This window comes from Cucumis melo, unplaced genomic scaffold, assembly GCF_025177605.1.
Source record: "Cucumis melo cultivar AY unplaced genomic scaffold, USDA_Cmelo_AY_1.0 utg001855l, whole genome shotgun sequence".
In the NCBI taxonomy this organism is placed as follows: domain Eukaryota; kingdom Viridiplantae; phylum Streptophyta; class Magnoliopsida; order Cucurbitales; family Cucurbitaceae; genus Cucumis; species Cucumis melo.
In genome coordinates this window covers 13,572-22,500 of record NW_026124817.1, presented here as the reverse complement: position 1 = coordinate 22,500, position 8,929 = coordinate 13,572, and the positions used below count along the sequence as shown (strand labels likewise).

General features: G+C 33.4%; 3 non-coding genes across 3 annotated transcripts; 1 reads left to right on the top strand and 2 right to left on the bottom strand.

Annotated features, from left to right (window-relative positions):
* Positions 1-4,137: 4,137 nt before the first annotated feature.
* TRNAF-GAA (transfer RNA phenylalanine (anticodon GAA)) lies at positions 4,138-4,210 on the bottom strand. Its single transcript has one exon. It is a non-coding gene; the product is annotated as a tRNA-Phe (tRNA).
* Positions 4,211-5,813: 1,603 nt separating this feature from the next.
* On the top strand, positions 5,814-5,886 carry TRNAT-UGU (transfer RNA threonine (anticodon UGU)). Its single transcript has one exon. It is a non-coding gene; the product is annotated as a tRNA-Thr (tRNA).
* A 1,260-nt stretch (positions 5,887-7,146) lies between these two features.
* Positions 7,147-7,233, bottom strand: TRNAS-GGA (transfer RNA serine (anticodon GGA)). The gene has a single exon. It is a non-coding gene; the product is annotated as a tRNA-Ser (tRNA).
* Positions 7,234-8,929: the final 1,696 nt, after the last annotated feature.

Genomic DNA, 8,929 nt, shown 5'->3' with positions numbered 1-8,929 from the left:
AGGACACGAGTAGAGGCTATCAATGGCGTACCTAGTTAATGCGTCTAAATAATAAAGTGAAATGAAATTTTCATGGAAAAAAGAATTACAATTAAAAAATGAAATAAATATAGAGTCGGATGGAAAAGATAGAAAATCACTAGAACAAAGTTGAGTAGAAAAACTTATTAGATACCATTGCTTCTGTGGTATCTAATAAGTTCTACCTACTATTGGATTTGAACCAATGACTCCCGCCGTATGAAAGCGATACTCTAACCACTGAGTTAAGTAGGTCATTTATCATCACAAAGAAAAAAAAATGAGCCCTATCACATCGATAGATTATAAATCGAATATTATTGATAAGCAATACCAATCAAACAAATCAACAAAATAGATTATAGAATATTCATCTTGACAAGAAATTATCTACATGATAAGATATGTATCACAAGGGCTATAGCTCAGTTGGTAGAGCACCTCGTTTACACGCGCGCCAATGTTTTTCAGAGAAGTACATCATGTAATCAAAAAAGTTGATCTTATTGAGAAATCGATGTCTTACTCTATTACTTTTAGGGAACAAAACAAGAGAACAGTAGCCTGACAAAAAGTTCGGTCCGAATCGAGTGCCCCATTTAGGCACTAAAAAAATCCATCATTGATTTGAGATATTGATAAGGTGAATACCCAGTCTATTCAATGCTAGGCATAATGAGTATCAGGACCTCAAAAAAAATGATCTTTCGTCCTATCTTATGAACAACTTTAAGGTGTATGAAGTTTCATATTTTATTCTTTAAGCAGAAGCAGGACGATAGAGATTCCATTTAACTTAAGTTGATCTAGGTCAGAAGCATACCTACGTCAGGATAACCCCTTCTTTGAAAAACTTTGGTAGTGCTCCGAGATTCGAATCAAAATAATGAATCAGAGCACATGGAACCATCTCCCTTTCTTTCTGTCAAGAAAAAATATGGTAGACTAACTTATTTATAACAGTTAATGAAAGAGCCCAATGCAAAAAAATGCATGTTGGGTCTTTGAAACAGTTCAAATCATTTTGATAATAATAAGTTTGATCTGTTTTACCGAGAAGGTCTACGGTTCGAGTCCGTATAGCCCTATATTATTAATAATTCAAAAATAGAATCGTTTTCCTTTCCTCATTATTGTTTGTATTGTTTGTAATTGGCCACTTGATTTGGTTCATCATTAATGTCTTATCTTTGTAGATGAATTACATATGAAAATTTTCCTATTTTCCCATACAAAATCAAGAAATTAGTAATACTTCTTTTCTTTGGGATACCTACCCAATTCTAGTAAATTTTTGGAGTCAAAATCATGACATGAAACCGGTTAAAAACTCCACCATAACCCAATGCAAATCGAATGCACTAGTAAATCACATGGATCTAGGAACGACTTACTGTATTTTATTTGTGGACAAGCTAGAGTTTGAGAAACGAAGATCTTTGGTAACTTTCATTGTAAACATTCTCAAATAGGCTTTTCTGTTGGTATACCTTATCTAGTAAAGCACAAAACTAAAGTAGTCGTCTTCTCTTTCCTTCTTCAATCACTAAAAGTTCCTAAATGGAAATTCCGACTATATGTATCCTCTCTATATAAATATATAATATTTAATATATATTTATTATGGATATAATAGATATTATATAAATAGGATTATAGTGGATGAATCTTCAAACGAGACATGTACCGATCGACTAATCCGGTATATTTTCCACATTGATAGGAGTACGTTTATGTTTCTGCTTTACGAATATGATATTTTCTGGGTATTTCTAATAATATCAAGTCTTATTCCTATTTTGGCATTTCTAATTTCTGGAGTTTTAGCCCCTCTTAGCAAAGAGCCAGAGAAACTTTCGAGTTATGAATCGGGAATAGAACCAATGGGCGATGCTTGGGTACAATTTAGAATCCGTTATTATATGTTTGCTCTAGTTTTTGTTGTTTTTGATGTTGAAACAGTTTTTCTTTATCCGTGGGCAATGAGTTTTGATGTATTAGGGGTATCCGTCTTTATAGAAGCTTTAATTTTCGTGCTTATCCTAATTGTCGGTTTAGTTTATGCATGGCGAAAAGGAGCATTGGAATGGTCTTAGTTTTTGAATATTCAGACAATTAAAAAAAACATTGAGACAGTTATGAATTCCATCGAGTTTCCCTTACTTGATCGAACAACCCAAACTTCAGTTATTTCAACTACATCAAATGATCTTTCAAATTGGTCAAGACTCTCCAGTTTATGGCCGCTTCTCTATGGTACCAGTTGTTGCTTCATTGAATTCGCTTCATTAATAGGTTCACGATTCGACTTTGATCGTTATGGACTGGTACCAAGATCTAGTCCTAGACAGGCAGACTTAATTTTAACAGCGGGTACGGTAACAATGAAAATGGCTCCTTCTTTAGTAAGATTATATGAGCAAATGCCTGAACCAAAATATGTTATTGCTATGGGAGCATGTACAATTACAGGAGGGATGTTCAGTACCGATTCTTATAGTACTGTTCGGGGAGTCGATAAGTTAATTCCTGTCGATGTGTATTTGCCGGGTTGTCCGCCTAAACCCGAGGCTGTTATAGATGCTATAACAAAACTTCGTAAGAAAATATCTCGAGAAATCTATGAAGATCGAATTAAGTCTCAAGAGGAAAATCGGTGTTTTACTACCAATCACAAATTTCATGTTGGCCCAAGTACTAATACTGGAAATTACGATCAAGGATTACTCTATCAACCATCATCTACTTCAGAGATCATCCCTCCTGAAACTTTTTTCAAATACAAAAGTGCAGTCTCTTCCTACGAATTAGTAAATTAGGCCGTATACTTTTTTTGTACAGAATAACAAAGCAAAGAACGAGTGAATCTTCATCAATTTTTCATTGTAAATGGGAAATACTTATACAAATAAAAATAAAAAAATGGGGGGGGGGAGAAGATGCAGGGTAATTTGTCTTCTTGGCTAGTCAAACATGGACTGGTTCATAGATCTTTGGGTTTCGATTACCAAGGAATAGAGACTTTACAAATAAAGCCCGAGGAATGGCATTCCATTGCAGTCATTTTATATGTATATGGTTACAATTATCTACGTTCCCAATGTGCTTATGATGTAGCACCAGGCGGACTGTTAGCTAGTGTGTATCATCTTACGAGAATCGAGTATGGTATAGATCAACCGGAAGAGGTATGCATAAAAGTATTTGCCGCAAGGATAAATCCTAAAATTCCGTCTGTTTTCTGGGTTTGGAAAAGTGCGGATTTTCCAGAAAGGGAATCTTATGATATGTTGGGAATTTCTTATGATAATCATCCACGTCTAAAGCGTATCTTAATGCCTGAAAGTTGGGTAGGATGGCCCTTACGTAAGGATTATATTGCCCCCAATTTTTATGAAATACAAGATGCTCATTAAATAATACGAAACTAATCTTCACTTCGACAACTCAAGATATTCAAATACATTTTTACGTTCTCTTATAGATATAGCATAGTAATTGAAGTCTCATTCATCTTATTATTATTGATTAAAAAAAATACAATTAGAGATTTGGTGAGATTATCCAATTTGTAAGATACTTATTTTGGATGAGCCACAAGCTAATAGGATGAACTAAATGAGTTCTGCATTATGAACTATGTATCACGCATATGACTTATAGATGTGCTTTAAAAAGTCACATAGGGTGAAATGAAGAAATATAATATGAAAAGAGAATCGGATTCTATTTGTACTGTATCTGAGATGAATCTTGGCCATTCCCGCCTTTCAACTCCCCTAGACTAGACTTTTGGGTCTTATAAGGAACTAATTGAAACTTTCAAATATGTATAAAATAGGAATTGAACGCCAGGAGACAGAGTATGAACAAATAAAAAAGAAGAGGAAACAAAAGAAAATTCTTTTCTTTTACATATCTATATACATCCTTTACATATTTCTATAAATATCCTCTTTATCTTTACTTGTCTATTTTCGACATCTATAAATAGAGTAAAAAATATATATAGTTTAGTTAAAGGGTAGATTTCCAGACATCATCATGTATCAGTATTTTTCATGATCTATATTATTAATGAATCCGTAGAATAGATACTCATACAAATTCATGATGTGCCAAGAACCAGATTTGAACTGGTGACACGAGGATTTTCAGTCCTCTGCTCTACCAACTGAGCTATCCCGGCCATTTCCGACACATTATCCTTATTTTAATAGATGACTTTGGTCTATGTCAATTGTAAATAAGAAAAAAGGTATTCCAAAGTCTTCTTTTTGAAGATATACGAAATTTCAGGGCTTGGATAAGCCTTTCGAAGTTTCAGTACAGTAGACAGTTAATCATTCAAATTTCACAGATTACTTGCGCAAGGATGTTCGTTTGTACGTCTATCATATAGAATATATACCACAAGCCTTGTGATAAGAAATCAAATTTCCGCTCAAATACGCTTGTGAAAGAGTCGAATGAATGAGAAACATAACAAAGTCTGAATTGCTAATGAACGGATAAATAATTAAAGAGGCCAACGGGCCTTTTTAGGGTTTTGGGGATAGAGGGACTTGAACCCTCACGATTTTAAAAGTCGACGGATTTTCCTCTTACTATAAATTTCATTTTTGTCGTTATTGACATGTAGAATGGGACTCTATCTTTATTCTATTCGATCTGATTAATCAATTCTTCAAAAGATCTATCAGACTATGATGGAGTAAATGATTTGATCAATGAATATTCGATTATTTTTTCAACTTGTAGATCTTGGAATCGATTCATAACAATTCGTTCATTTTTATATATAATTTTATATATATATATAAATATAAATATAAAAAATTATAGAAATATAAAAAATAGAGATTCGAGTTGTCATTAATCAATATAGTATTTCAGTACGTAATACGTTTATCTTTCATCGTTTCTGGAGTTTCGATGGAAGGATTCATTCCTTTACTAACGCAACGTCGTCAACTCCATTTGTTAGAACAGCTTCCATTGAGTCTCTGCACCTACCCTTTTTTTTCGGAAAAAAGGATTTGGCTCAGGATTGCCCATTTTTAATTCCAGGGTTTCTCTGAATTTGAAAGTTATCACTTAGTAGGTTTCCATACCAAGGCTCAATCTAATTAAGTCCGTAGCGTCTACCGATTTCGCCATATCCCCCTCTTTTAAGATTAGTATCGCATTATGATGTCCTTCCCCGTTTTCTTTCATTTGTATTATACTGGAACCACTCAAGTCATTAGAATACCGATTCCTCTATTGAAAAGTGTTTCCTCCTATTGGATTTCTTGTCTATCTTCTTTCATCTCTCTCTTCTCTATCGGAGACCCATATTTGTTCCGATCCAAAATGATTCTATCATTTCTGTATCTGCAATTCAATATATATCAATATAGATAGATATATGAACATATATATTTGCCCCTCTTTCTATTATTTTTTTAGTAAAAAATTTAATACTTAAACGGTCGATTCCCTTGTTCGTCTTATCTTCCACCTTTCAGAATGAAAACATAGAAACGCTTCATTATCATCTCAATTGCATTAAATGCAATTAAGATTAACACATTAATTATTGATACACATCCATTTGATAAATAGATCAAAATTTTCTATCGCTATATTCTATTAATCGTTATATTAATTATTATGTTCTATAATAGAACAATTCCAATATTGAATATTTATTTGAAATGAAATTAGATTCTATATTCATATTAATTAGGAATAGCTAAGATCCCAGTAATTTAGTAAATTACTATGCATGTAACATTTCTGTTATGTGAGCCCGCTTAGCTCAGAGGTTAGAGCATCGCATTTGTAATGCGATGGTCATCGGTTCGATTCCGATAGCCGGCTTTTCTCTATTGATTTTATTTTTGACATAATTGATAAATCAAATAAATAAAGAAACGACTTCTTACCCTTTTTCAAAGGTCACCGATCTATGATGTCGTAGGAACTTACTTACCTTTATGACTAAAGGAGGGGTTCTATTTCTGTAGAACAAATCAAGAAAGGAACTCTTACTTTTTTATATCATTTACATATACAATAGGATCCGGATATTGATCCAAGTTATCTAATTATTCTTTGTTTTGTAGTACAATACTTTACTGGATTTCACTTCATTTATAATATTTATCATTTAGTTTTCATTTAAGTTTATGAAATTTAAATAAAATAAAATGTTTATGAAATTTAAATAAAATAAAATAAGGAGTCTTTATGTCGCGTTACAGAGGGCCTCGTTTCAAAAAAATACGCCGTCTGGGGGCTTTACCGGGACTAACTAGTAAAAGGCCCAAAACCGGAAACGATCTTAAAAACCAATCGCGTTCCGGTAAAAAATCTCAATATCGTATTCGTTTAGAAGAAAAACAAAAATTGCGTTTTCATTATGGTCTTACAGAACGACAATTACTTAAATACGTTCGTATCGCCGGAAAAGCCAAAGGATCAACGGGTCAAGTTTTACTACAATTACTTGAAATGCGTTTGGATAACATCCTTTTTCGATTGGGTATGGCTTCGACTATTCCTCAAGCCCGACAATTAGTTAATCATAGACATATTTTAGTTAATGGTTCTATAGTGGATATACCAAGTTATCGGTGCAAACCCCGAGATATTATTACAGCAAAAGATGAAAAAAAATCGAGAACACTGATTCAAAATTATCTTGATTCATCCCCCCCTCAGGAATTGCCAAAACATTTGACTCTTCAGCCATTGCAATATAAAGGATTAGTCAATCAAATAATAGATAGTAAATGGGTCAGTTTAAAAATAAATGAATTGCTCGTTGTAGAATATTATTCTCGTCAGACTTAAACCTAACTAAAAAACAAGGGTTCGGACAATTTCGTCCTCCCCTTCGCCGAAGTCTAAGTAAAGAGACCGAAGGAAAGTAAGGTTTTGATCCGGAAATTTTTCTATCATTCATCTATCATTGATCGGTAGGGGGATTTTCATCTCTTGTGCATTCTTTCCAGTCTTTTCGTTTCCGTACCACAAAAATTCGAAATAAAGAATCCATAAAGGTCTAACCGTTGGAATAATAGTATCGATTGTTATTTGATTTGATACATTGTGGTCAGTAACATTGTTGAATTAGTACGGAAAGAGAGGGATTCGAACCCTCGGTAAACAAAAGCCTACATAGCAGTTCCAATGCTACGCCTTCAACCACTCGGCCATCTCTCCTACAGAATGATTATGGCCCAGAAACCGAGTTAATAGTGAGTCATTAATATTCAATTTTTTTTTTGATAGGCACGTCCAACCAATTCTAACTATACAAATAATTTTTTTTTAACTATGTTTAATGGATACTTTTAGCTCATGATTCTATTTAGTTTTTTAAACTATGATTCCTTTTTTCTAAAAATTCGACTTTTACAGTTTTCGATTTTTCACCAACAACTGTTTATCCCATACATATATCTAGTCACAAGTTATGAATCATAGAATGATTATTCGATTCTTTTTGCTCTTTTTTGTATCATAATTCAATCAAAAAACTTCTAGAATTACCCCAGTCAGATAAATAAAATTCTTTTTTTCTTCAACTTCGCTGAAATCAGAATAGTTCTCTTCATTCTGATCCTACTACATTTGGATGAAATTTAACCGGATTGAAATATTTCTTCTCTTTTATTGATTCCTGTGAAATCAAAAAGAAACAATTTTAATATCGAGTGGGATTTTTTAATGAATCCGTTTTTATGTTATTTCGTACTATGCAATTCCTTTGTTTGTGGGATCATTTTCTCACGAGAGGTAATTAAAAGAAATTATAGAATGGGGTTGTTACCGATGCCTAGATCTGGTGGGATAAATGGAAATTTTATCGATAAGACCTTTTCAATTGTAGCCAATATCTTATTACGAATAATTCCGACAACTTCCGGGGAAAAAGAGGCATTCACCTATTACAGAGATGGTGCGATTTGATTTTTTTTTTTTTCAATTTTCTTTACCGCTCTCCGTCTTAGTAGAAAGACACAGTATTCGGGATAGAAAGAAAACAATAATTGAAATAAATCTACGCTTCTTGGAGGTGCAATTTGAAAATCAAAAAATTCCTTCTGTCGTGTATCCCCGATTAATGTAACCTTAGATGCTAGAATTGTCGATTCTAGTATTAAGCGAAAGGTGTAACCTATGGATTAAGTCAACCCTACTCCACTAGTAAAAATATTCACTAGTAAAAATAGGTAGCAGAGGGGAAGAAGCACTACACCTAGGAATCAACAACACGAAAACTTTGTTATAAATTATACCTTTTCCTTATCGGGATCGGAACTTAGAAAAATGGTTGGGACAACAAACATCCATCTCGTTTGTATTTTGGATACCTGTATAACCATCGAAGACTGTTGAAGTGACTAATTCCTGGAAATTTAGAGGCGTTGAGGACAAAGAAATTGTTAGAGTTACCATTTTTATTTTTATCTAGTAAACCATGCTTGATGTTAAGAAAAGATCTTTTACAGGAAGGTTGGCTAGAGATTTTTTGTAAAAACGCTAGTCCCATGAGTTCATAATGAGAGTATTTCAATGTTTTTTGATTTCATGTATTATTCTCATCTCATTATGCGCATCAGATAAAGGGGGAGCCGTATGAGATGAAAATCTCACGTACGGTTCTGGAACGGAGATTCTTTCAATGGAATAACGAACGACCGTAACGGATGTCGGCTCAATCCGAAGGAAATTATGCGGAAGCTCTACAGAATTATTATGAAGCTATGCGACTAGAAATCGATCCCTATGATCGAAGTTATATACTCTATAACATAGGTCTTATCCACACAAGGAACGGAGAACATACAAAAGCTTTGGAATATTATTTTCGGGCACTAGAACGAAACCCGTTCTTACCACAAGCTTTTAATAA